Source organism: Gorilla gorilla, chromosome 13 (assembly GCF_029281585.2).
Source record: "Gorilla gorilla gorilla isolate KB3781 chromosome 13, NHGRI_mGorGor1-v2.1_pri, whole genome shotgun sequence".
Taxonomy (NCBI): domain Eukaryota; kingdom Metazoa; phylum Chordata; class Mammalia; order Primates; family Hominidae; genus Gorilla; species Gorilla gorilla.
In genome coordinates, this window is record NC_073237.2 from 134,584,298 (window position 1) to 134,609,387 (window position 25,090).

Sequence of the window (25,090 nt, forward strand, 5' to 3'; positions counted from 1 at the left end):
ATATTTAAATTTTCCTTATTTTAGAGTCCATTTTGTTAATGTGTATTTTTACTAGGAAATCACCCATTTTCTCTCAGTTTCCAGTTTGATTCAATAAGTTTCTCCTTTCTTTTATTTTTTATTTTTTTGAGACGGGGTTTTGCTCAGTCTCCCAAGCTGCAGTGCAGTGGCGCAGTGGAGATCTCGGCTGACTGCAGCCTCCACCTCCTGTGTTCAAGCAATTCGTCCTCAGCCTCTTGAGTAGCTGGGATTACAGGTCTGCGCCACCACGCCCAGCTGATTATTGTATTTTTAGTAGAGACTGGGTTTCGCCATGTTGACCATGCCGTTCTCAAACTCCTGACCTCAGCTGATCCGCCCGCCTCAGCCTCCCAAAGTACTGTGATTACAGGCATAAGCCACCATGCCTGGCCAATAAGTTTCTCTTATTTGACTTCTAATTTATCTCTTTCTAGTTTTCAACAGAATTCTTAATCCTATGTATTTCTGCTATTTGTTTCCATCAATAATATTTTAAAAATATACTTCTTAGTTTATCTTGTTTTCAGTTGAGGGAATTGTTACATTAAACAATTTCTTATGACCCAATGACAAGCTTTAATTATTTTAAAATAATTCCTGCTTAATGCAACACCTTTTGCAGGAACGAGCTGTCAGTGATATTTGTTACTGACCAGAGTTTCTTGACTCTCCAGTAATAGAAATTGACATGAGGATGAGCAAGTTTCCCAGACAAAGCTTTTATTTAGGTGTTTTGTTTAGCTTGGTTAAATTTATTTCACAAAGCTTTTATTTTTGTGTTTTATATTCAAACACAAAGGAGGCAGCAGAAGAGAGAGAATTCTCTGTCTGGCTCCCTGAAGAGTCAGGAGGAGAGTGTTTCTAAGGTCTGGCCCGATTGCCCAGGCTGGAGTCCTCTGGCACCATCTCGGCTCACTGCATCCTCCCGGGCTCAAGCCATCCTCCCGCTTCAGCCTCCCGAGTAGCTGGGACTACAGGTATATACAACCGTGCTCGGCTAATTTTTGTATTTTTTTTGTAGAGATGAGGTTTTGCCATGTTGCCCAGGCTGGCCTCAGACCCCCGCAAAGTGCTGGGATTACAGGCATGAGCCACCATGCCCGGCCCAGTGTGTTTTTATTAAATTTCAGTAATTAGTTACGCCATTTGCCTTTTGTTCAACACTGAGATTTCGTTTTTCTTTCCTAATTATCTCATACATGGACTTTGGTTCCATTAAACTATTATTTCCTTGATCTACAAATTGCGGGTGATTCTTGCAGATTATCTAAGAAATAATTATGTTTTGTTCTTAGAAAAACCACATTATTAACTTTACTACTGTTAGATACCACACCTGCAGTGACTTTAAGGATTTTGCTGGACAATGTCTTAGACAATTTGCTAAGGGTGGACATTGGGTGAATGGCTTGACGGAATATGCATTAAATACTCGAGACACCCAGTAGGCTGCTGTGTCCCCGTAAGAGAGAGCATACGAGACTGCAGGGCATTGGAGCTGAATGCCTTGGAAAGGGCAGCATGCAGGAGCACACAGTGTGTGGAGGTCATGGTCAGTCCTGTGGTCCTTGTTCTAAGGCCAGTGGGAACCCATTGTAAAAGTTAAATCAGAGAGCGACATGATGAACCTTCGGTTTGAAAATGAGAATTTTGCCATTATAAAGTTGAGATCACCAGTTGTGGGCAGGTGGATTGTGCTCTTTCTGGTGGGTTGCACTGAGGAGAGCAAGCATTGGGCTGAGGTGTTTCCCCTGGGAATGCAGGGTCTGCATCTGCTCAGGAGGAAACACAGGGCAGACCCAGCTTGGAGTTATCTGCCAAAGTTGTGAAACTGAGGGACAGCTCAGGAACATTCCAGAAAAAGGAAAACCCAATCCAAATGGAAAGAGACCCTTTCTCCCAGTTGGGGCAGGCAGTGAAGTGAAATGGGTCTGTGGATTGGATTGTCAGGTAGAGACCTTGCATTTCCTGATTTGGGAGTTACGTGGTGGTTAGCTGGGAGGCTGTCTTTGCTTTGGTAAAATACATTGGAGTGTTTTGTGTGGAGTTGCTGTAACTGCTGAGGAATCTAAGAGAAGGGATAAGTTACACTTTACACTGCTATTGCAAGATTCCTAGAAGTATGAAATTACTGTAAAGTAAATTACAAACAACCACAGTAATACCACGGCAATAAAGCAGAGACGACATCAAACTTCACTATAGAGGCCAAACCCAGTCCAAATTCAGGTCAGTGGAAGCTGTGTACCAAGCACCCCGGTGAGGGTCTGGATGCTGTATCAGTATTGCAGCTGCAATATCAGTATTGAGGGTGTCACGTGAGTCTTAGGGGTGTCATAGCAGTATTGTGGGTGTCATATCAGTATTTCGGGTGTCATATCTGTATTGTGTGCATCATATCAATATTGCAGGTGTCCCATCAGTCTTACGAGTGTCATATCAGCCTTACAGGTGTCGTATCAGTATTATGGGTGTCATATGAGTCTTAGGAGTGCCATGAATCTTGTGGGATTCACATCAGTCTTCCGGGTGTCACAGCAGTCTTGTGGGTGTCATATCAGTATTACGATATGCCGTGATATGTTATACCGGTATGATACCTCTTTTGAAAACACCTTCACAGACATACCCACACATAGTGCTTTAACATCTCTCTGTGTATCCCTTAATCTAGTAAAGTTGACACCTAAAATTAACCATCACAGTAATTATGCCTGATTCATGGCTAAAATTTTAGAATTTTTAAAAATTTTAGAATGAAAGCTGGGCACCATAGCCAGACACCGTCCCTACAGAAATATTAAAAAGTTAACTGGTTGTGCTTGCACACATATGTAGTTCCAGTTACTCTAGAGACTGAGGTGGGAGGATCTTTTGAGCCCAGGAGATTGATGCTGAAGAGCTAGGATTGTGGCACTGCATTCCAGCCTGGGTGACAGTGTGAGACTCTCTCAAAAAACAATCAACAGTAATAATATTCTTTGGAATAAATTTAACCAAGGTACAAGACTTGTACATGAGGCTGGGCATGGTGGCTCACGCCTGTAATCCCAGCACTTTGGGAGGCCAAGGCGGGTGGATCCACGAGATCAGGAGATCGATACCATCCTGGCTAACACGGTGAAACCCCGTCTGTACTAAAATACAAAACATTAGCCGGGCATGGTGGCATGCGCATGTAATCCTAGCTACTTGGGAGGCTGAGGCAGGAGAATTGCTTGAACCCAGGAGGCAGAGGTTGCAGTGAGCCGAGATCTCGCCACTGCACTCCACCCTGGGTGACAGAGTGAGACTCCATTTCTGGAAAAAACAAAAAAAAAAACAAGAAAATAACTTGTACATGGAAAATTTCAAAACATTGCTGAAGTAAATTCAAGAAAGCTTACGTACATTTAAAGACGCCTCATATTCATGAACTAGAAGACTTAATAATTCTTAAGGTGGCAGTACTACACAAAGCCACCTACAGATTCTTTGTGGTTCCTGTTACAATCCCCATGTCCTTTTGGCAGAAATCAACAGGCTGATCCTGTCATTTATATGAAATTTCAAGGGATGCAGAATAGCCAAAATAGTGTCAAAACAACAACAACAACAACTCAGGCTCACATTTCCCAATTTCAAATCTTACTACAAAGCAACAGTAATAAAATCAACATGATTCTGGTACAGTCAATTGAATAAATCAATGGAACTGAATTTTGAGTTCAGAAATAAACCCGTATTTCTATGAGCAATTGCTTTATTTTTATTTTTTTGAGACAGGGTCTCACTCTGTCTCCCAGGCTGGAGTGCTGTGGCACAATCATGGCTCACTTCAACCTCTATCTCTGGGGCTCAAGTGATCCTCCCGCCTCAGCCTCCAAGTAGCTGGGACTACAGGTGTGCACCACCACATCTGGCTAATTTTTTGATTTTTTTTGTACAGGCAGGGTCTTGCTGTCCTGCCCAAGCTGGCCTCAAACTCCTGTTCTCAAGTGATCCTCCTCTCTTGTCCTCCCAAAGCATTGGGATTACAGGTGTCAGCTACCATGTCCAGCCTGTTGATTTTTTAAAATGTAATTTCTTTTTCTTTCTTTTTCAAGGCATGGTTTTGCCCTGTTGGTCAGGTTGGAGTGCAGTGGTGCGAACGTGGCTTATTGCAGCCTAAACCTCCTGGGCTCAAGCAATCCTCCCTCCTCTGTCACCCGAGTAACTAGGACTACAGATATGCACCATCACTACCTAGCTAATTTTTAAGTTATTTGTAGAGAGAGAGTTTTCCTGTGTTGGCCGGACTGGCCTGAAACTCCTGGGTTCAAAAGATCTTCCCACCTCAGCATCTCAAAGTGCTGGTATTACAGGTGTAAGCCACCACCCCCCAGTCTGGAATGGTTTTCATAATTACATTCTCATGTTGTTTGTTGCTAGTGTCTGGAAATATAGCAGATTACTGTGTATCGACATTTTGTGTTGTAATTTTGTGTTGTAGTTTACTCGTTTTAATAACGTTTTGGGGGTTTGTCATGATATTTCTGTACATAAGATAGCTCCTGTGATCTGTGAGTAGCCGTTTTTACTGCTTCCAAACACATATAAGTTCTCTTTACTTCCTTTTCTCTCCTATTTGTTGTGGATGGAGCTTCCCATACAGTGTTGAATACAATGATGAAAATGAGCATTGGCGCCTTGGTCCTGATCTTAGGAGTGAAGCACTGGGCCCTGACAGTGGAGATGGTGCTGAAGTCCGATTGTGGTGTTTAGAAAATTCCTGTCCCTGGTTTGTTGGGTGTTTTTATGATGAAATGGTGTTGACTTTGTTTAAAGTACTTCCTGCATCTATTGAAATTAGCATGTGGGTTCCTTCTTTATTCTGTTTATTTGATCTTTATTTGCAGTGATGGCTTTAGTATGCCAAACCAGCTTGATTTTCTGAGAAAAGGATGTAGTGATCATGTTGTGTAATCCTCAAAATATGTGCTAGTATGAAATTACAATTATTTTCTTGAGCATTTTTGTTTTAAATTTTTTGAGACAGAGTCTCACTCTTGTCACCCATGCTGGAGTGCAATGGCGCGATCTCAGCTCACTGCAACCTCTGGCTCCCAGGTTCAAGCGATTCTCCTGCCTCAGCCACCTGAGTAGCTAGGATTACAGGCTCCCGCCACCACACCTGGCTAATTTTTGTATTTTTAGTAGAGAGAGGGTTTCACCATGTTAGCAAGACTGGTCTCAAACTCCTGACCTCAGGTAATCTGTCCGCCTTGGCCTCCCAAAGTGCTGGGATTTCAGGTGTGAGCCACCGCACCCGGCCTCTTGAGCATTATTAATTGAATAATTATACTAGACATTGATCTGTACCTTTCTGTTCTTGTGATGTCAAGTCCTAGTGTGGTTTAGTATTAAATTGGGGATGGGATTGGGTATGGGTTGGTTTACTATGTAGCATATTAAGTGTTAGAAGTTTAGGGGAAAAAATTAGCAGGAAGAAAACATACCTGAGGAATTGCGGGGAAGAGTATGGTGAGGTCTGGGTTAAAGTCAGGGTTTAGGGTTAGCAAGAGAGTGCCTGTAGCCTTTGCCAACAGTAAATGTCAGTCCTTTTCTCGAGACAGGTTCTCGCTCTGTTGCCCAGGGTGGAGTGCAGTGGCGCAGTCTTGGCTCATAGCAACCTCCGACTCCCGGGTTCAAATGATTTTTAGGCCTCAGCCTTCCAAGTAGCTGGGAACACAGGCGCGTGCCAACATGCCTAACTATTTTTTTTTTTTTAAGTGGAGATAGGGGTTTCCCCATGTTGACCAGGCTGGTCTCAAGCTTCTGGCCTCGAGTGATCTGCTCACCTCTGCCTCCCAAAGTGGTGCAATTACAGGCAGGAGCCACCACGCCCAGCCTGCACACAGGCAGGCAAAGATATTTTAATATTCTTTTAATTGGTACTTCCTTCAGTATTAGTCAGTGTAAGCAACTTTTCATTTATTTCTTAGTTGAGAGTTCTTTGGGTCACAAATCAGATGATATTTCAGTATGTGTAGGGGTATGCATATGTGAGCATATGTGAGTGTGTTGATGTGTATGTGTGAGAAGAAGTGCAAACAAGTATGACAGAATGAATATGCACACCTCTGTTCTTGTGTGCCTAGTGTGTTAGGGTTTGCTTAGAGTTTGATTTAGGGTTGGGGTAATGGTTAGGTTTAGGTTATGGAGAAGGGTTAGATGGTTAGTGTTAGGGTTAAGGGTTAGGGTGAGGGTGAGGGTTAGGGTGAGGGTTAGGGTTAGGGGTTAGTGTTGGGGTTGGGGTTAGGGTTTTAGGGTTAGGGTTAAGGGTTAGGGTTGGGGTCAGTGGTTAGGGGTCATGGTTAAGAGTTAAGGGTTGGGGTTAGGGGTTAGGGTTTGGGGTTAGGGTTAGGGCTAGGGCTAGGGCTTTGAATAAACTTATGTGGTAGCCAAGTTGTGGTTACAGTGGGCCTTGGGTGAGACCAAGTTCTATGCCTACTTCAAGTGTGAACCAGCACAGTCTCAGTGGTGGTGGCCTCAGGGGTGCTTATGTTACCCCAACTCCAGCTCCACATGCCTCAGCACAGAAAGAGAGACTGCTGGTTTCAGAGAAAGAAAGGGAAGAGAACAAGAATCTCTACTTGATAAATCAAGAGAATTTTTCTTAATGTTAATCCAAGGCCACCAAAGCAGTACCTCTATGTGTTTGCTACTGTGTTTTTGGGCTTGGGACCTAAGTCTTTTTGAACACCTGGAAAATGTTCCCAAAAATAATGGGCACAAAGAAGCCCAGACTGTGAAGACTGCAATAAAGACTGAACTCTTCAATGCCCAGATATGGATGAACATCTACAAGTATCAAGGCCATCTAGGAAAACATGACCTCACCAAACAAGCTAAATAAGGCACCAGGGGCAAATCCTGGAAAAATAGAGATATGTGACCTTTCATACAGGAAATCCAAAATAGCTGGTTGAGGTAATTCAAAGAAATTCAATGTAATGCAGAGAAGGAATTCAAAATTCTATCAGATAAATTTAACAATGAGATTGAAATAAAAAGAATAAAGCAGAAATTCTGAAGTTAAAATGCAATTATCATACTGAAGAATGCATCAGAATTACTTAAAAAAATTGATCAAGGAGAAGATAGATTTAGTGAACTTGAAGTCAGACTATTTGAAAAGACAAATCAGAGGAGACAAAAAAGAATGAAAAATAAAGCATGCCTACAGAATCTAAAAAATAGCCTCAAAATAGGAATCTAAGAGTCATTGGCCTTAAAGAGGTGGTAGAAAAAGAGATAAGAGCTAAACATTTATTGGCCCAGAGCAGTGGCTCATGCCTGTAATCCCAGCACTTTGGGAGGCTGAGGCGGGTGGATCACAAGGTCAGGAGATCAAGGCCATCCTGGCTAACACGGTGAAACCCCATTTCTACTAAAAATACAAAAAGAAATTAACTGGGCGTGGTGGTGGGTGCCTGTAGTCCCAGCTCCTTGGGAGGCTGAGGCAGGAGAATGGTGTGAACCCAGGAGGCGGAGCTTCCAGTGAGCCGAGATCGCGCCATTGCACTCCAGCCTGGGCTACAGAGCGAGACTCTGTCAAAAAAAAAAAAAAAATTAAACATTTATTTAAAGAAATAATATTAAAAACAATTCCTCAACATTTGATATCAACATTCAAGTACAAGAAAGTTACAGAACCAAGCAGATTTAACCCAAAGAAGACCACCTCAAGGCACTTAACTGAACACCCAAAGGTTAAGGATAAAGAAATGATTCTAAAAGCAGCAAGGGAAGACACACAAATAACATTCAATGGAACTCCAATACATCTGACAGCAGACTTTTCAGGGGAAAATTTACAGGCTGAAAGAGTAGCATGACATATTAAAAAAGCCGAAGGAAAAAAAAAAGACTTTTACTTTAGAATAATGTATCTGGCAAAAAGTCCTTTAAACTTGACAGAGAAATAAGAACTTTCTCCGACAAACAAAAACTGAGGTATTTCATTAACACCAGACCTGTCCTACAAGAAATGCGAAAGGGAGTTCTGAGCCTGAAAGAAAAAAAGTGAGTGAGCAATAAGAAGTCATCTGAAGGTACAGAACTCAGTAGTAATAGCACATGGAAAAACACAGAATATTATAACATGGTAATTATGGTGTGCAAAAATCTCAAATAGAAAGGGTAAACAATAAACCAATAAAAAATAACTACAACATATTTCCAAGACACAGACAGTAAAATAGGGAAGGAAGAGAAACAACAAAAAGTTTAAAAGAATGGCAATGGAGTTAAAGTGTAGAGTTTTTATTAGTTGCTTTGCTTGTTTCTTTGTTTATGCAATCAATGTTAAATTGTCCACAGTCTAAAATGATGTGTTATAAGATATTATATTCAAGCCTCATGGTAATTTTAAATCAAAAAGCATACCACAGATGTACAAAAAGTAAAAAGCAATAAATTAGATAATATTAAAAGATAAATCACCTTCACTAAAAGGAAGACAGGAAGAAAGAAAAGAACAATGAGAGGACAAAAATCAATCACAAAACAAGTAACAAAATGGCAGGAGTAAGTGCTTATCAATAATAACATTGAATGTACATGAACGAAATACTCCAGTCAAAGGACAAATAGTGGATGAATGGATAGAGAAGCAAGACAATAATCTGTGACCTACAAAAAAAATACTTTACCTGTAAAGATACATTTAGACTGAAAATAAAATGGTGGAAAAAGTTATTCCATGCCGATAGAAACCAAAAAAGAGCAGAAATAGCTTTACTTATACCATACAAAAATAGATTTCAACAAAAGACTGTAGGAAGATATTAAGAAGGTCATTATATAATAATGAAGAGATCAATTCTTCAAGAGGATATAATAAGAAATATATATGCACCCAACACTAAAGCACCTAGATAAATGAAGCAAATACTATAAGAGCTAAAGAAAGAGATATCAATGCAATAATGGCTGGACACTTCAACACCCTACTTTAGTCATTGGATAGACCTTCCAGACAGAAAATCAACAAAGAAACATCAGACTTAATCTGCACTGTATAACAAATGAACCTAATAGATATTTACAGAAAATTTCATTCAACAGCTGCAGAATACAGATTCTTCTCTGCACATGGGTTATTTTCAAGGATAGACCATATATTAAGTAACAAGTCTAAAAACATTTAAAAAATTGAAGTAATATCAAGCATTTTCTCTGACCACAATGGAACAAACTAGAAATCAATTTAAAAATGAATTTCAGAAACTATACAAACACTTGGACATTAAACAATATGCTCTTTAATGATCAGTAGGTCAATAAAAACGTTAAAAAGAAAATGGAAAAATTTCTTGAAACAAATGATAATAGAAACATAGCATAGCAAAACCTGTGGAATATGGTAAAAGAGGTACTATTATAAAAGGAAAATTTATAACTGTAAGTGCCTATATAAAAATCAGAAAAGCTGCAAATAAATAACCTAACAATACATCTTAATTCACTAGAATAAAAAGGCCAAACAAAACTCAAAATTAGAAGAAAAGAAATAATAAAAATTAGAGCAGAAATAAAATGAAGAAAACAGTGTAAAAGATCAATGAAACAAAAAGTTGGTTTTTTGAAAAGTAAAACAATTAACAAATATTTAGACAGCTAGCTAAAAAACAGAGAAGATACAAATTAATAAAATCAAAGGTGAAAAAGGAGACATTACAAGTAACGTTTCAGAAAATCAAAGGATCATTAGTGGCTACTATAAGTAATTGTATGCCAACAAATTAGAAAACCTAGAGGAAATTAATTCTTAGACACACACAACTTACCAAGAGTGAACTAGGAAAAAATCCAAAACCTGAACAGACCAATAACGAGTAACAAAATTAAAGCCATAATAAAAAAATGTCTGTAGGACCAGACTGAAAAATACAGAAGGAAAGAACATTTCCAAACTCATTCTTTGAGGCTAGTATTACACTGATATCAAAACAAGACAAAGACACATTTAAAAAGCAAACTACAGGCCCATATTTGAGAATATTGATGCAAAAATTTGCAAAAAACCTAGAAAACTCAATTAAACGATACATAAATAGGTAATTCATAATGACCAAGTGGAATTTATCCCAGAGATACAAGGATGGTTCAACATGCAAATCAGTCAATGTGATATATCATATAAATAGAATGAAGGGGCCAGGTGCAGTGGCTCACGCCTGTAATCCCAGCACTTTTGGAAGCCGAGATAGGCGGATCTCCTGAGTTCAGGAGTTCAAAACCAGCCTGGCCAACATGGCAAAACCCCATCTCTACTAAAAATACAAAAATTAGCCAGGTGGAGTGGTGGGCACCTGTAATCCCAGTTACTTGGAAGGCTGAGGCAGGAGAATCGCTTGAACCCAGGAGGCAGAGGTTGCAGTGAGCTGAGATCATGCCATTGCACTCCAGCCTGGGTGACAGAGGAAGACTTCATCTCAAAAAAAAAAAAAAAAAAAAAGAATGAAGGACAAAATCCATATAATCATTTCCATTATGCTAAAAAAGTATTTGATAAAATTTAATATTCTTTAATAATAAACCCTTTGAAAACTGGGTATGGAATGAACATATCTCACCATAATAAAAGTCATATATGACAGACCCCCAGCTAGTATCATACTAAGTGGGGAAAAACTAAAAGCCTTTCCTCTAAAATCTGGAAGATGACAAGAATATCCACTTTTACCACTGTTATTCAACATAATTCTGAAATTCCTATCTGGAGCAATCAGACAAGAGAAAGCAATAAAAGGCATCCCAGTTGGAAAAGAAGTCAAATTATTGTTTTTGCCAGTGATATAATCTTATATTTGGAAAAACGTAAAGACTCCTCTGATAGGGTTTGAATGTGTGTCCCCTCCCAAATGTAATTCTCAATGTTGGAGGTGGGCCAGGTGAAAGGTGATTTAACCATTGGGGTGGATTACTCATAAATGGCTTAGCACCATCCCACTTGGTACTATCTTCATGATAGTGAGTGAGTTCCCATAAGACCTGGTTATTTAAAAGTGTGTAACAACTCGCCCTTCTGTTTTTTTGCTCCTGCTTTTTGCCCTATGATGTGCAAGATTCTGCTTCAACTTTTGCCATGACTGTAAACTTCCAGAGGCCTTCCCAGAAGTGCATACCAGTGCTGTGTCTTCTCTACAGCCTGTAGAATCATGAGCCACTTAAACCTCCTTTTTAAAAAATAAATTACCCAGTCTCAGGTATTTATAGTGATGGGAAAAAAGCTTAATACAGAAAATTGGCACAAAGGAGTGGAAAATTGTTATAAGAATACCTGAAAATGTGGAATCAGCTTTGTAATTGGGTAAACAGGCAGAGGTTGGAAGAGTTTGTAGGATTCAGAAGAAGACAGAAAAATGAGGGAAAGTTGAGATTTTCTTAACTTTGAATGGCTTTGATGAAAATGCTGGTAGTGATCTGGACGGTGAAGGCTGAGCTGAGGAGGTCTCAGATGAAAATTAGAAACTTATTAGGATCGAAGCAAAGGTCATTCATGTTGTCTTAGCAAAGTGGTTGGCTGAATTTCTGTCATGCCCTAGGGATATATAAAAGTTTGAATTTGAAAGTGATGATTTAGGGTTTCTGTTGAAAAAATGTCTAAGCACTAAAGCATTGAAGATGTGGCCTGGCTGCTTCTAACAACCTATGCTCACATGTTGGAGCAAAAAAAAGTAAGTTGTAATTTATTTTTACTTGCAAGGGAAGCATAGCGTAAAAGCTTAAAAACTTTGCAGCCTAGTCATGTGGCAGAAAAATAAAAAGCTTTTACAAGAGAGGAACTCGAGCAGGCTGTGGAGCAATCACTTGTTAGAGATATTTGTATAACTTAAAAAAAAAAAGCAAGTGTTGATAGCCAAGACAATGGGGAAGAGGAATTGAAGGCATTTTAGAAATCTAAAAGGCAGCCCCCCATCACAGAACCTGAGGCCTAAAAGAAGAGAATAGTTTCTGGGATCAGGCCCAGGAACTGCTGCCTTGGGTAGCCTTAGAACATGGCTCCCTGCATCCTATCCTGGCCACTGCTCCAGCTCCAGGTGTAGCACAAATTGGCCCAGTTACAACTCCAGTCACTGCTTCAGAGGGTGCAAGCCATAAGCCTTGGTAGCTTTCATATGGTGTTAGGCCTGTGAGTGTACAAAATGCAAGAGCTGAGACTTGGGAGCCTCCACCTTTACACCTTTAATGTATAAAAAAGCTAGGGTGTGCAGGCAGAAGCATGCTGCAGGGGTGGAGCCCTCATGGAGACCCTCTACTAAAACAATGCAGCGAAGAAATGTAGGGTTACAATCCCCATGTGGGTTCCCCACTGGGGCGTGACCTAGTAGATCTGTGAGGAGAGGATCACTGTCCTCCAGATCCCAGAATGGTAGATCTAGCTACAGCTTGCACTTTGCACCTGGAAAAGCCAGAAGCACACAAAACCAGCCAGAGGCACACAATACCAGCCCATGAGAGCAGCTGTGGGGGCTGAACCATGCAAAGCCACAAGGTCTAAATGTCCCAAGGCATTAGTGTGCCCTGGAAATGCGACATAGAGTCAAAAATAATTATTTTGGAGCCTTAAAATTGAATAACTCCCCTTCTGGGCTTCAGACTTGTATGGGTCCTGTGGCCTCTTTTTTTTAGCTGATATCTTCCTTTTAGAATAGGAGTATTTTACCCAATGCCTATGCCCCATTTGTATCTTGGAAGCACTTAATTTGTTTTTTATTTTACAGGCTTATAGGAAGAATAAACTAGCTTTGTCTTAGATGAGACTTTTGACTTTTGAGTTAAGGCTGAAATGAGTGAAGACTTTGGGGATTATTGGGATGTTATGATTGTATTTTGAAATGTGAGAAGGATATGAGATTTGGAATGGCCAGGGGCAAAATGATATAGTTTAGGTGTGTGTTCCCACCAAAATCTTATATTAAAATGTAATCCTCAATGTTGGAAGTGGGCCTAGTGGGGAGGTGATTGAATCATGAGGGCAGGATTTCCATGAACAGTTTGGCATCATTTCCTTTGGTGCCATTCTCACAATAGTAAGTTTTCATGAGAGCTGGTTATCTACAAGTGTGTAGCACTTCCCCCCTGCCCTCACACTTACCATGTGATGTGCAAGCACTGGATTTATTTTTCACCTTGTCAGTTGTCAGAGGCTTCACCAGAAGCAGAAGCCAGTGCTATGCTTTCTGTACAGCCTGTAGAACCATGAGCCAATTAAACCTATTTCCTTTATAAATTAACCAGTCACCAATTGTTTTTACAGCAATGTGAGAATGGCGTAATATTTCCATCAAAAAACTATTAGAAGTAATAACGAGTAAATTTGCAGAATACAAAATTAATATATACAAATCAGTAGGATTTCTATATGCCAACAGTCAGCAAACTGAGAAAGAATTCAAAAAAGCAATCCTATTTGCAATAGCCACAAATAAAACAAAATGTGTGGGAATTTACCAAAGAAATAAAAGTTCTCAACAATTAAAAATGTAAAACACTGATAAAAGAAATGAAAGAGAAGGCAAAAAAATGGAAAGTTATTTCTATGTTCACAGATTGGAAGAATCAGTATTTTTAAAAATGTCTATACGATCCAAAGCAATCTATACATTTCATGCCATCTCTATCAAAATAACAATGACATTCCTCACAGGAATAGAAAAAAAATCTGAAATATATATGGAACCACAAAACACCATAATAGTCAAAGCTATTCTGAGTATATAAACCAAAACTGGAGGAATCCCATTACATGGTTTTAAATTGTACTGTCAAGCTATAGTAATTTAAACAGCATGACACTAGAATAAAAAGACATAAAGACAAATGGAATGAAATAGAGAACTTAGAAACAAACTCATACAGCTAAACTAATTTTCAACAAAAGTGTCAATAACATACAACAAAAAACAAGACAGTTTCTGTAATAAATAGGGCTGGGAAAACTGGCAAGCCATAGGCAGAAGAATGAAACTAGAACCCTATTTCTTGCCAAATACAAAAATCAAATGAAAATGAATTAAGGACTTAAACCTAACACCTCAAACTATCAAAATTTTACAAGAAAACACTGGGGAAACTCTTTAGGGCATTGGTTTGGGCAAAAATTTCTTAAATAATGCCCCATAAGCACAGACAACCAAAGCAAACATGGACAAATGGAATTACAGCAAGTCAGAAAGCTTTTTTAAAGTGAAGGAAACAATAAACAAAGTGAAGAGAAAACCCACAGAATGGAAGAAAATATTTGTAAATTACCCATCTGAAAAGCAATTAATAGCTACATGATATGGTTAGGCTTTGTGTCCCCACCCAAATCTGATATTGAATTGTAATCCCCAGGTGTTGAGGGAGGGACCTGGTAGAAGGTGATTGGATCATGGGGTTGGTTTCCCCCAGGCTGTTCTTCTGATAATGAGTGAGTTCTCATGAGATCTGATGGTTTTATAAGGGGCTCTTCCCCCTTTGCTTCACATACATGCTCTCTCGCCTGCCATCATGGAAGAGGTGCCTGCTTCCCGTCTGCCATGATTGTAAGTTTCCTGAGGCCTCCCCAGCCATGTGGAACTGTGACTCAGTTAAACCTATTTCCTTTATAAATTACCCAGTCTTGCCAGGCACAGTGGCGCATGACTGTAATCCCAGCACTTTGGGAGGCTGCGGCGGGTGGATCACGAGGTCAGGAGTTCAAGACCAGCCTGGCCAAGATGGTGAAACCCCGTCTCTACTAAAAATACAAAACTTAGCTGGGCATGGTGTCAGGTGCCTGTAATCCCGGCTACTCAAGAGGCTGAGGCAGAGAATTGCTTGAACCCAGGAGGTGGAGGTTGCAGTGAACCGAGATCATACCAGTGCACTCCAGCCTGGGCGACAGAGCAAGACTTCATCTCAATACATAAATAGATAAATAACCCAGTCTCAGTTTTTTTATAGCAGTGCAGAAACAGACTAATACACTACAATATATTGAGTTCAAAACATTCTATAGAAAAAAATATAATCAATTAAAGAGTGGACAAAAATTTAAATGGACATTTATGAAAAGAAGACATACAAATGGCACGTAGGCAAGTGAAAAGGTGCTCCACATTACTGATCATTATAGAAATGCAAATCAAACCCAAAATGAGATATCATTTCACCTCAGTTAAGGTGGCTTTTATCCAGAAGTCAGTCAAAAACAAATGTTGCTAATAGCCAAGATTTGGAAGAAACCTAAATGTCCATCAACAGATGACTGGATAGAGAAAATGTGGTACATATACACAATGGAGTACTATTCAGCTATAAGAAAGAATGAGAGTCTGTCATTTGCAGTAACAGAAATGGAACTGAAAGTCTTTATGTTAAGTGAAATAAGTCAGGCACAGAAAGAAAAATGTCACATGTCCTCACTTATTTGTGGGTGCTAAAATTTGAAATAATTGATGTCATAGAGAGTATAAGGGTGGTTACCAGAGGCTGGGAAGGGCAGTGGGGGAACAGGGGGTTAGTGGGGATGTGAAATGGGTACAAAAAATTGTTAGAAAGAATGAATAAGACAGTATTTGATAGCACAACAGGGTGATTATGGTAAAAAATAATTTAATTATACATTTTATAAAAACTAAAATAGTATAATTGGATTGTTTATAACACAAGCTATAAATGTTTGAGGGGATGGATACCCTGTTTTTTATTATGTATTACTCATTACATGCCTGTATCAAAGTATGTCATGTACCCCCATAAATATATACACCAACTATGTACCCATAAAAATTAATTAAAAATTGGCCGGGCGCGGTGGCTCACGCCTGTAATCCCAGCACTTTGGGAGGCCGAGGCGGGTGGATCACGAGGTCAGGAGATCAAGACCATCCTGGCTAACATGGTGAAACCCCGTCTCTACTAAAAACACAAAAAAATTAGCTGGGCGTGGTGGCGGGCGCCTGTAATCCCAGCTACTGGGAGGCTGAGGCAGGAGAATGGCGTGAACCCAGGAGGCGGAGCTTGCAGTGAGCCGAGATCGTGCCACTGCACTCCAGCCTGGGCAACAGAGCGAGACTCCGTCTCAAAAAAAAAAAAATTAATTAAAAATTACAATTAAAACCAAAGGGAGGAGAGTCTAATGAGGCAGGTGTGACCCATGGCTTGAAGTAGCTTTTCAGGTTAACTTCGGAATGTCCTTATCCAAGAAGAGGGGTCCATTTAGTCAGTAGGGGCTTAGAAATTAATTTTTAGTTTGTAAGTGGAAAAAAGAGAATTTTAAATCCTGAGCCATAGCTCTCAGTCAGTCAGTCCCTGCAGGGAACCCTGTTCTTTACTCTGGAGATAAACACTATTTTTCTTTTCCACTGAATAACACCACATTTCAAAATGAGGGGAAACATCTTGAAACTAAGAAGTATGGCCTTATTAAATTTGATTTGGTTTCGATTGTAATTAATCACATGTGTTCTAGAGTTTGTCCTCAGTCTTCTCCTACTTTAGGCTCATGATCTGTTGAATTTGCTCAGCTCCCTGCTCAACAGCAGGAAATCAGAATTATTTAAAAGCCTCATTGTGGCTGGGAGCAGTAGCTCATGCCTGTAATCCCAGCAATTTGGGAGGCCAAGGTGGGCAGATCACTTGTTGTCAGGGGTTTGAGACCAGCCTGGCCAACAGAGTGAAACCCCATTTCTACTAAAGATACAAAAATTATCTGGGTGTGGTGATTCATATCTGTAATCCCAGCTACTTGGGAGGCTGAGGCAGGAGAATCACTTGAACCTGGGAGGCAGACGTTTCAGTAAGGCAAGATGGTGCACTGCACTCCAGCCTGGGCAGCAGACCAAGACTCTGTCTCAAAATGATAATAATAAAGAAAAATAAAAATCTCATTGTGTTTCAAACAAAATTTCTTTTGCATATCAACGGTGTCAACTTGCATATTAACTATAATCATTTTGTTTACTTTATATCCAATCTTGAGAAATCTTTGAGGACTAATTTCACTCTTTTCTGCCATTTTGGTAAACATACCAAATGCTGTCAAACAAAATGCACAAAATTCCTGAGAAATACGTTTTCTCCTTGAGGAGTAGACTTGCTGTGTTAGAGGAACTCGTGGTTACCAAGCTTCTAGTTTAATAAACATGACTGGAATTCTCTATCTTAATATGAGTAGCTAGGTACTCACAAGGCATCTAGAAGGTTAATACCTATGGTCTGAAAATAGCCATTTTTTTTTACTGGCCACAGATTACAATTGCAGAATATTTATGGCCATACAAGACATCTTCCGCCAAGCCTGAAAAATGTATAAATGTCCTAGGAGTGCAGCATTTTTTCTTAAAGATAATATTAATGAGCTAGCTTAGGTTAATGGGTTAATGGTCATTGTTAAAACCAATAGCCCCGACTTTAGTGAGTACATCTGCACCTTCCAAGTTTAATTATAACTCTTTCTCTTTATAGTTAGAGTACAGACACCAACAAAAGACAATGCATTCCTGCTCTTGTTTTCTGAGGATGTCCAACTCTGTAATGGAGTCATTTCTAATAAACTTGCTTCTTTCACTGTGCTCTCTGACTCACCTCAGATTTTTTACTGCACAAGATCTAAGAATCCTACTTTGTGGTCTGTGTCAGGACCCTCTTTTCTAGCAACATCTTTCAGCAACACCATGAAGGGACACCAAGACAAGACCCCCACTCCAAGGAAAACAATCCACATAGAATCATTCAGCTGGCAAGTGGGCTGTCAGAGTCGCGAAGCCATTCAGGTGGGCAAGAATGATTACCCACTATTACCTAAGTGAGAGGCCCTAGGGTGTAATATTAGGGTGAGAGACTCAGCCCAAAGTAGAGACCTGGGGGTGTCATACTCAGATTAGAGGCCCTGGGGAATATTGAGAAGAATGGATTTGGCTAAACAAGATGTTTGCCACTTTCTCTTTTTGGACCGTCCACCTTGTGCTCTGTGTCCCTCACCTGAGTGCTGTGCATATTGTTGCCTTGCTGCTCACCACCTCCGTTTTGCAGTAGCCTGGAGGCTGCCCCAGGAAAGAGGCCCCAAACCGTTTAGCTTTTACTTTCCTCAGCGATCCTCTGACTTTTAGCCTTGATGTCTTAGAGCTATTGCTGCTACCACTTTTCTAGCTGGCAAAGCTAATAAACTAACATTAGAACAGCACCTACAGGTTTTTGACCCCACACCAAGGGAAGGTGGTCCTAGAAGCTAAAGGGCAGCAGTGGATAATAGGAGAATATTTATGAAAGTGTCAGGCCTTATTGCTAGACTGACCCTCCAGACACAACCCTTAAAGCCTGGCAAACCATAAGCCCAGCTACTTATCTGTCAGAGTCCACAGGTGCTCCCAGCCTTTCTGGCATACACGTTGTATTAGTCTGTTCTCACGCTGCTAATAAAGACATATCTGAGGCTGGGTAATTTATAAAAAAAGAGGTTTAATTGACTCACAGTTGCACATGGTCAGAGAGGCCTCACACTCATGGCAGAAGGCAGGTGAGGAACAAAGTCACATCTCTTACATGGCAGCAGGCAAAAGAGCTTGTGTAGGGAAACTCCCCTTTATAAAACCATCAGCTGTAATCCCAGCACTTTGGGAGGCCAAGGCAGTGGATGACCTGAGGTGAGGAGATTGAGGCCAGCCTGGCCAACATGGTGAAACTCCGTCTATACTAAAAGTACAAAAATTAGACAGTCATGGTGGTGGGCGCCTGTAATCCCAGCTACTCGGGAGGCTGAGACAGGAGAATCGCTTGAACCCAGGAATCAGAGGTTGCAGTGAGCCAAGATCATGATAATGCACTCCAGCCTGAGCAACAGAGCAAGACTCTGCCTCAAAAATAAATAAATAAATAAACCATCAGATCTCATGAGGCTTATTCACTGTCACGAGAACAGCATGGGAAAGACCCATCCCCCAATTCAATTACCTCCCACTGGGCCCCTCCCACGATATATAGGAATTATGGGAGCTACAATTCAAGATAAGATTTGACTGGGGACACAGCCAAAGCATGTCACAGGTTATGAAACAAATTTATTCTAGCAGGCCAGACATAAGAGAGATGATTCCCTTGACCATCCCAAGGAAGAGTGGTTAACAGATGCAAGTTGTTTTATGCATCAGGAAAACAGGAGGGCTAGATATGCTATTATTAGCAGAAGAGAATCAATCAAGGCACAAGCCTTGCTGGCCTCGACCTCAGCTCAAAAAGCTGAGTTAATTGAACTTACTAGGCCCCTGCAGTTGGAAAGGATTTAAAAGTTAACATTTACACTGATTCCAAGTATGACTTTTTAGTGCTTCATGCTTATGCTGCAATTTGGAATGGGTAGGGACTCCTGACCCCCAAGGGCTTTTCCATACAACATCATTCAGATTTTGAGCTTGTTAGAATGCTGCTTTGCTGCCAAAAAGTGACTATAATTAATTGCAGAGGACATCAAAAGAGAGACTGACCGTGTAAAAGGAAATGCCCTTGTAGATGCCGCAGCCAAGGCCCCTGCACTGAAAGGGCCAATGAAGCTTATGGGCGTGCTGGTCAGCATAGGTAGAACTGGGCCAGAATACCCTGAAGAAGAACAGAAATGGGCCAGGGATTGCATTTCAGTCCAGGGCCCCTCGGGCTGAATGATGGAAATAAATTACTAATGCCAAGTACCAGTCACAGGAGTATAACTCAGCACTTTCATGATTCTTTTCACCCTAGAAGGGATTCTTTGTTTCTGTTAATGTCTCATTTGTTCATAGGGGTAAATCTTTTCAAGACACTAAAACAGGTGACTCAGCCCTGTGAGCTCTGTGCCTGACATGACCCAAACAGCCAGCAATTTTCTCCTTCTCCAGTTAAACCTGTCCAAAATTGAGGAACCTATCCAGGTGAGAACTGGCAACTCTAATTTAACCCGATGCCTTTCTGCAGGAGATTCAAATATTTGCTAATGCTTACTGATACCTTCACTGGTTAGATCGAGGCATTCCCCACCCCATCTGAAAAATGTTTACCAGAAGAAACAACTCCTTAGTTTGGGTAATCTAAAAGCCTGCAAAGTGACAATGGCCCATGTTTCACAGCAGGCGTAACCCAACACCTATCCTCAGCTTTAAGAATCCAATATTACCTTCACTCTGTGTGGAGACCACAGTCCTCTGGAAAGGTGAAAGGGCTAATCCTACTCTACAGAAGACTCCAGCTAAATCAGATGCCTGACTATCTCCAACACCGATAGCTTACTGCGGGTTTGAACTGCTCCAAAGTAAAACGTATAATTAAGTCCTGTTGAGTTAACATGTGGAAGGCCTTTCCTAACCACAGATCTCCTAATAGATGAAAGGACGCATCCATTACAAAAATATGTCATCAATCTAGGACAGGTGCAAAGGCACTCTGTGAATAGGGAAACAAGAGTCTTCCCCTCCCACATGGGAGGAAAATTCAGTTTCAGCTCAGCTAGGGATTTAGTCTTACTAAAGATGTGGGAGGAAGTTCTCCAGCTGAGCAGCTTTCCCCAACGTGGAAAGGACCATAGCAAGGACACCTGAGTTCTCCAACAGACGTTCAACGCCAAGGGATTCACAGGTGGGTGCACCTGTGTGGAAGTAAAGCTGTTGCTTATTCTGGGAGCCCAATCGGAGGCTGAGGGAGGTGGGCGCGGGGCTATTTAAGCGTTGGCGGAGGGCGGCTTGGGTCACTGCGCGTCTGCTCTTCCTTCTCGCGCTTCTGCTGCCGCCCTAATCCTACCTTGGCCATGAGGGAGATTGTGCTCACGCAGGCCGGGCAGTACGGGAACCAGATCAGGGCCAAGGTTGGCAGCCGGGGCTCTGAGGGCCCAGCCCGGGCCTGCCGGGTGGCCGGGGAAGATGTTGGCAGTGGCGGGAGCGGTTCCCCTGCATTGCGGCCCCTGGCCTCCCTGCCGGGGATGGTGGAACTGGGTGGCTGGCGAGGCGGCTGGGGTGGACCCCAGGGACAGGGCGGCCTAGGGATGGGGGTGCGGGTGAGGGTGGGGGTGGGAGAGGGGCTGGGGTGCCTCCGTGACTCAGCCCCGGCCTGTCTGGCCCCTCCTGTCTCTTGCAGTTCTGGGAGGTGATCTCTGACGAACATGCCATCGACTCCACTGGCACCTACCACGGGGACAGCCACCTGCAGCTGGAGTGCATCAACGTGTACTACAACGAGGCCAGCGGTGAGACCCCCGTCCTTCCCCCACCGCCCTCCTGGGAACGCGGCTCTCCCCTCGCTCATGCCCTCCCGCCCCACGCAGGTGGCAGGTACGTGCCCCGCACTGTGCTCGTGGATCTGGAGCCGGGCACCATGGACTCTGTGCGCTCGGGGCCCTTCGGGCAGGTCTTCAGGCCAGACAACTTCATCTTCGGTGAGCTGCGGGCGAGGGCTGGGGTGTGGCTCCTTAGCCAGGGCAGCTCAAAATCAAGGAGTGCCCCAAGGTCATCCTGCGGGAACTGTAGTGCCAGGGCCCTGAACACCCTCCTGTCCTCCGAGTCGAGTCGCTCAATCCGCCTCCTAAACGGGCTTCGGGAGGAAGGCCCGGGTGTCTCCTCAAGGTGAGGAGCTACTGATGTAAACTCCCTGCCGGGAGCTGAGCTGGGGCCGTGGCTACTGCCTTTCCTGAGAATGGGCAGGAGCCACCTGCAGCGAGGTCTGTGAGCCCGTCTCAGGTTTGACTCCTGTCTTAATTTCTAACAGGGGAAGCTGCTGTCCTGTAACCCTGGGGGAGGGGGTTTCATTTGCTCCACCTGCAGGGCGAATGGTGCTTTCACCTCACACGTGACACTGGTGCTTTCTGCATTGTGGTGGTGACCACTGATGACCGTATACCTGGCCGTCGAGTGACCGGCTGTACTGTCTTACAGGTCAGTGTGGGGCCGGAAACAACTGGGCCAAGGGACGCTACACAGAAGGCGCGGAGCTGATGGAGTCAGTGATGGACGTTGTCAGAAAGGAGGCTGAGAGCTGTGACTGCCTGCAGGGTTTCCAGCTGACCCACTCCCTGGGTTGGGGGACTGGGTCTGGGATGGGTACCCTTCTGCTCAGTAAGATCCGGGAGGAGTACCCAGACAGGATCATAAACACATTCAGCATCCTGCCCTCGCCCAAGGTGTCAGACACTGTGGTGGAGCCCTACAACGCCACCCTCTCAGTCCACCAGCTCATAGAAAACGCGGATGAGACCTTTTGCATAGATAACGAAGTGCTATATGACATATGTTCCAGGACCCTAAAGCTGCCCACACCCACCTATGGTGACCTGAACCACCTGGTGTCTGCTACCATGAGTGGGGTCACCACGTGCCTGCGCTTCCCAGGCCAGCTGAATGCTGGCCGTGAACATGGCCCCGTTTCCCTGGCTGCATTTCTTCATGCCCGGCTTTGCCCCACTGACCAGCCGGGGCAGCCAGCAGTACCGGGCCTTGACTGTGGCTGAGCTTACCCAGCAGATGTTTGATGCTAAGAACATGAGGGCTGCCTGTGACCCCCGTCACGGCCGCTACCTAACGGCGGCTGCCATTTTCAGGGGTCACATGCCCATGAGGGAGGTGGATGAACAGATGTTCAACATTCAAGATAAGAACAGCAGCTACTTTACTGACTGGTTCCCCGACAACGTAAAAACAGCCGTCTGTGACATCCCACCCCGGGGGCTAAAAATGTCAGCCACCTTCATTGGGAATAATGCGGCCATCCAGGAACTCTTCACGTGTGTCTCAGAGCAGTTGACAGCAATGCTCAGACGCAAGGCCTTCCTCCACTGGTACACGGGCGAGGGCATGGATGAGATGGAATTCACCGAGGCCGAGAGCAACATGAACGACCTGGTGTCTGAATATCAGCAATATCAGGATGCCACGGCCGAGGAGGAGGAGGATGAGGAGTATGCTGAGGAGGAGGTGGCCTAGAACTCTCCTTTTCTAGGTAAAGGGGGGAAGCAGTGTGGATTCTTCACTGTGTTCTGACAGCCATGTGTCACTATGCGCTTGTTCATTTGTGTCTTCACATCTCCTGCTGCTGCATTTTAAAGCACTTTTATAGTGTACAGTTTTGACTAATACAGTGTTCTCACAGCATCTGGCTTCACCTCCATCTTCTTTCCATGGGCCCTCCAGCTACTGCTGCCAGATGCACACAGTTGTTCTGCAAGGCGGAAGCTGTCTGGGTTCATCACATGCCCAGGAACAAGCATTCCAGTGGCTCCAGGAGGGCTCGGCATGGGCTGTGGACATGGCAGGCAGGCTTCACGCGAACTTGGGGATGCCCTGGGCCTTGGGCAGCGACGTGGTGGAAAACCTCTTCCTAAAGACAAGCCTTGGCTTATCCCATGTACCAAACTTCTAGGGGACCAGCTGGCCATGTTTCTGGAACTTTAAAAGGGGTCAGCAACCCTGGTGGACAATGTCCCCAAAGTCCCATCTTGGAGTAGGAATGTGGTCAGACAGCTGGCTCTGAACCAGCAATGAAGGGTGGGCAAGTGGGACCCCAGCCACTCCATCACCACGATGGCCTGGGTGTGTTTGTGTGGCCTCATTCTCTTAATGAGGTGGGCATGGGATATCTGGCAGGGACTAGGCAGGAAGCAAGCCCAGTGTCTAACATGCACTGAACCCCTATGTAGAAGGGGATTACGTCCTGGGGGCTGTAGATGTGGTTGCTGGGCCTGTGACATGCACTGAACCCCTGTGTAGAAGGGGATTATGTCCTGGGGGTGGTAGATGTGGTTGCTGGGCCTGTGACATGCACTGAACCCTATGTAGAAGGGGATTACGTCCTGGGGGTCGTAGATGGTGGTTGCTGGGCCTGTGACATGCACTGAACCCCTATGTAGAAGGAGATTATGTCCTGGGGGTGGTAGATGTGGTTGCTGGGCCTGTGACATGCACTGAACCCCTATGTAGAAGGGGATTAGGTCCTGGGGGTGGTAGATGTGGTTGCTGGGCCTGTGACATGCACTGAACCCCTATGTAGAAGGGGATTAGGTCCTGGGGGTGGTAGATGTGGTTGCTGGGCCTCTGTGCACAGGGCAGTCTCTCCAAAGGCACAGATGGGGTTTCTGAACAGGACCTGGGGAGACAGGCAGGCGCTCACAAAGGCTGCTTCCCCCAACTGGCAACCAGTGAGAAAAACGCCTGAGTGGAGGTCTGACCTGCCCCAGTCTGGAGGACTGATGCTCTCTGGAAAGGTGGCTAATGAGTACTGTCTGCTGTCTCCCTGTCCCCCACTCCAAAACTTCAGGGCAAAAATAATCCAAGATTGCCAGGATGATCCTGGTGAGGGTGGCACCTTTGGGTACAGGCCCTTCAGCCTGGCAGGGTCTCCTCCCCAGGCTTCTCGGGGAGCCTGGACTGCAAAGCCTGCTTTGGGGAAGCTGTCAAATGAGAGATGTGTGTGTGAGCTGTGTGCTGGGCAGCAAGCACGGACAGTGTTCTTCTCCCTGGCTTTTGTAGAACTTGTCCATGGCCTGTGTGATGGTCTCTTGGTAATTCCCACCCTACCCCCATCACACAGATAACATGAAGCCAGCATAGCCTGGGTGTGGGCAGATGTACAGGTTCTACTCCAGGTCCCCTGGGAATGCCCACCTGCCTCCGATGTGTCAGGGAGAACAGGTGAGGCCCCTTCTTGTTCTCTGAATGTTGTCAATGGTCTATTGCAGCCAAATGGGAAGAGGCAGGCAGGAGAGTGTCTCATCTCGAACGAAGTGGCTCCTGGAAGCAGCTGGGAGGTGGGAGAGGTCCCCCATACTCCCCCAACCTGTTCTAGGAGCAGGAAAAGGGGCCTCTGTGACAGCCCTCCTCAGTGGCTCTCACTGTCTGAGGGGTGTCCTTGCCCAACCCAGGTGCACACCCATCTGAGATGGTCTTGCATGGACCTGGTTGGGAAGGTTCAGCTGCAGCAACCACTGGAACCTGCCCACACCTGGTGTCTCCACTCACGTGTGGGGCTAGATGTTCCTCCCTCCTGTAGTGGCACAGCCAGACTGGCAGAGGGGGCAAGCACCGCTGGAGTTCCCACCTGGGTCTGAGGGGGGGGGGGGGTCAGG

At 43.7% G+C, this 25,090-nt stretch overlaps 1 pseudogene; it reads left to right on the forward strand.

Moving 5' to 3' along the window:
* The first annotated feature begins 21,301 nt into the window (after window positions 1-21,301).
* Window positions 21,302-23,110, forward strand: LOC101143721 (tubulin beta 8B-like; annotated as a pseudogene).
* The last annotated feature ends 1,980 nt before the right edge of the window (window positions 23,111-25,090 follow it).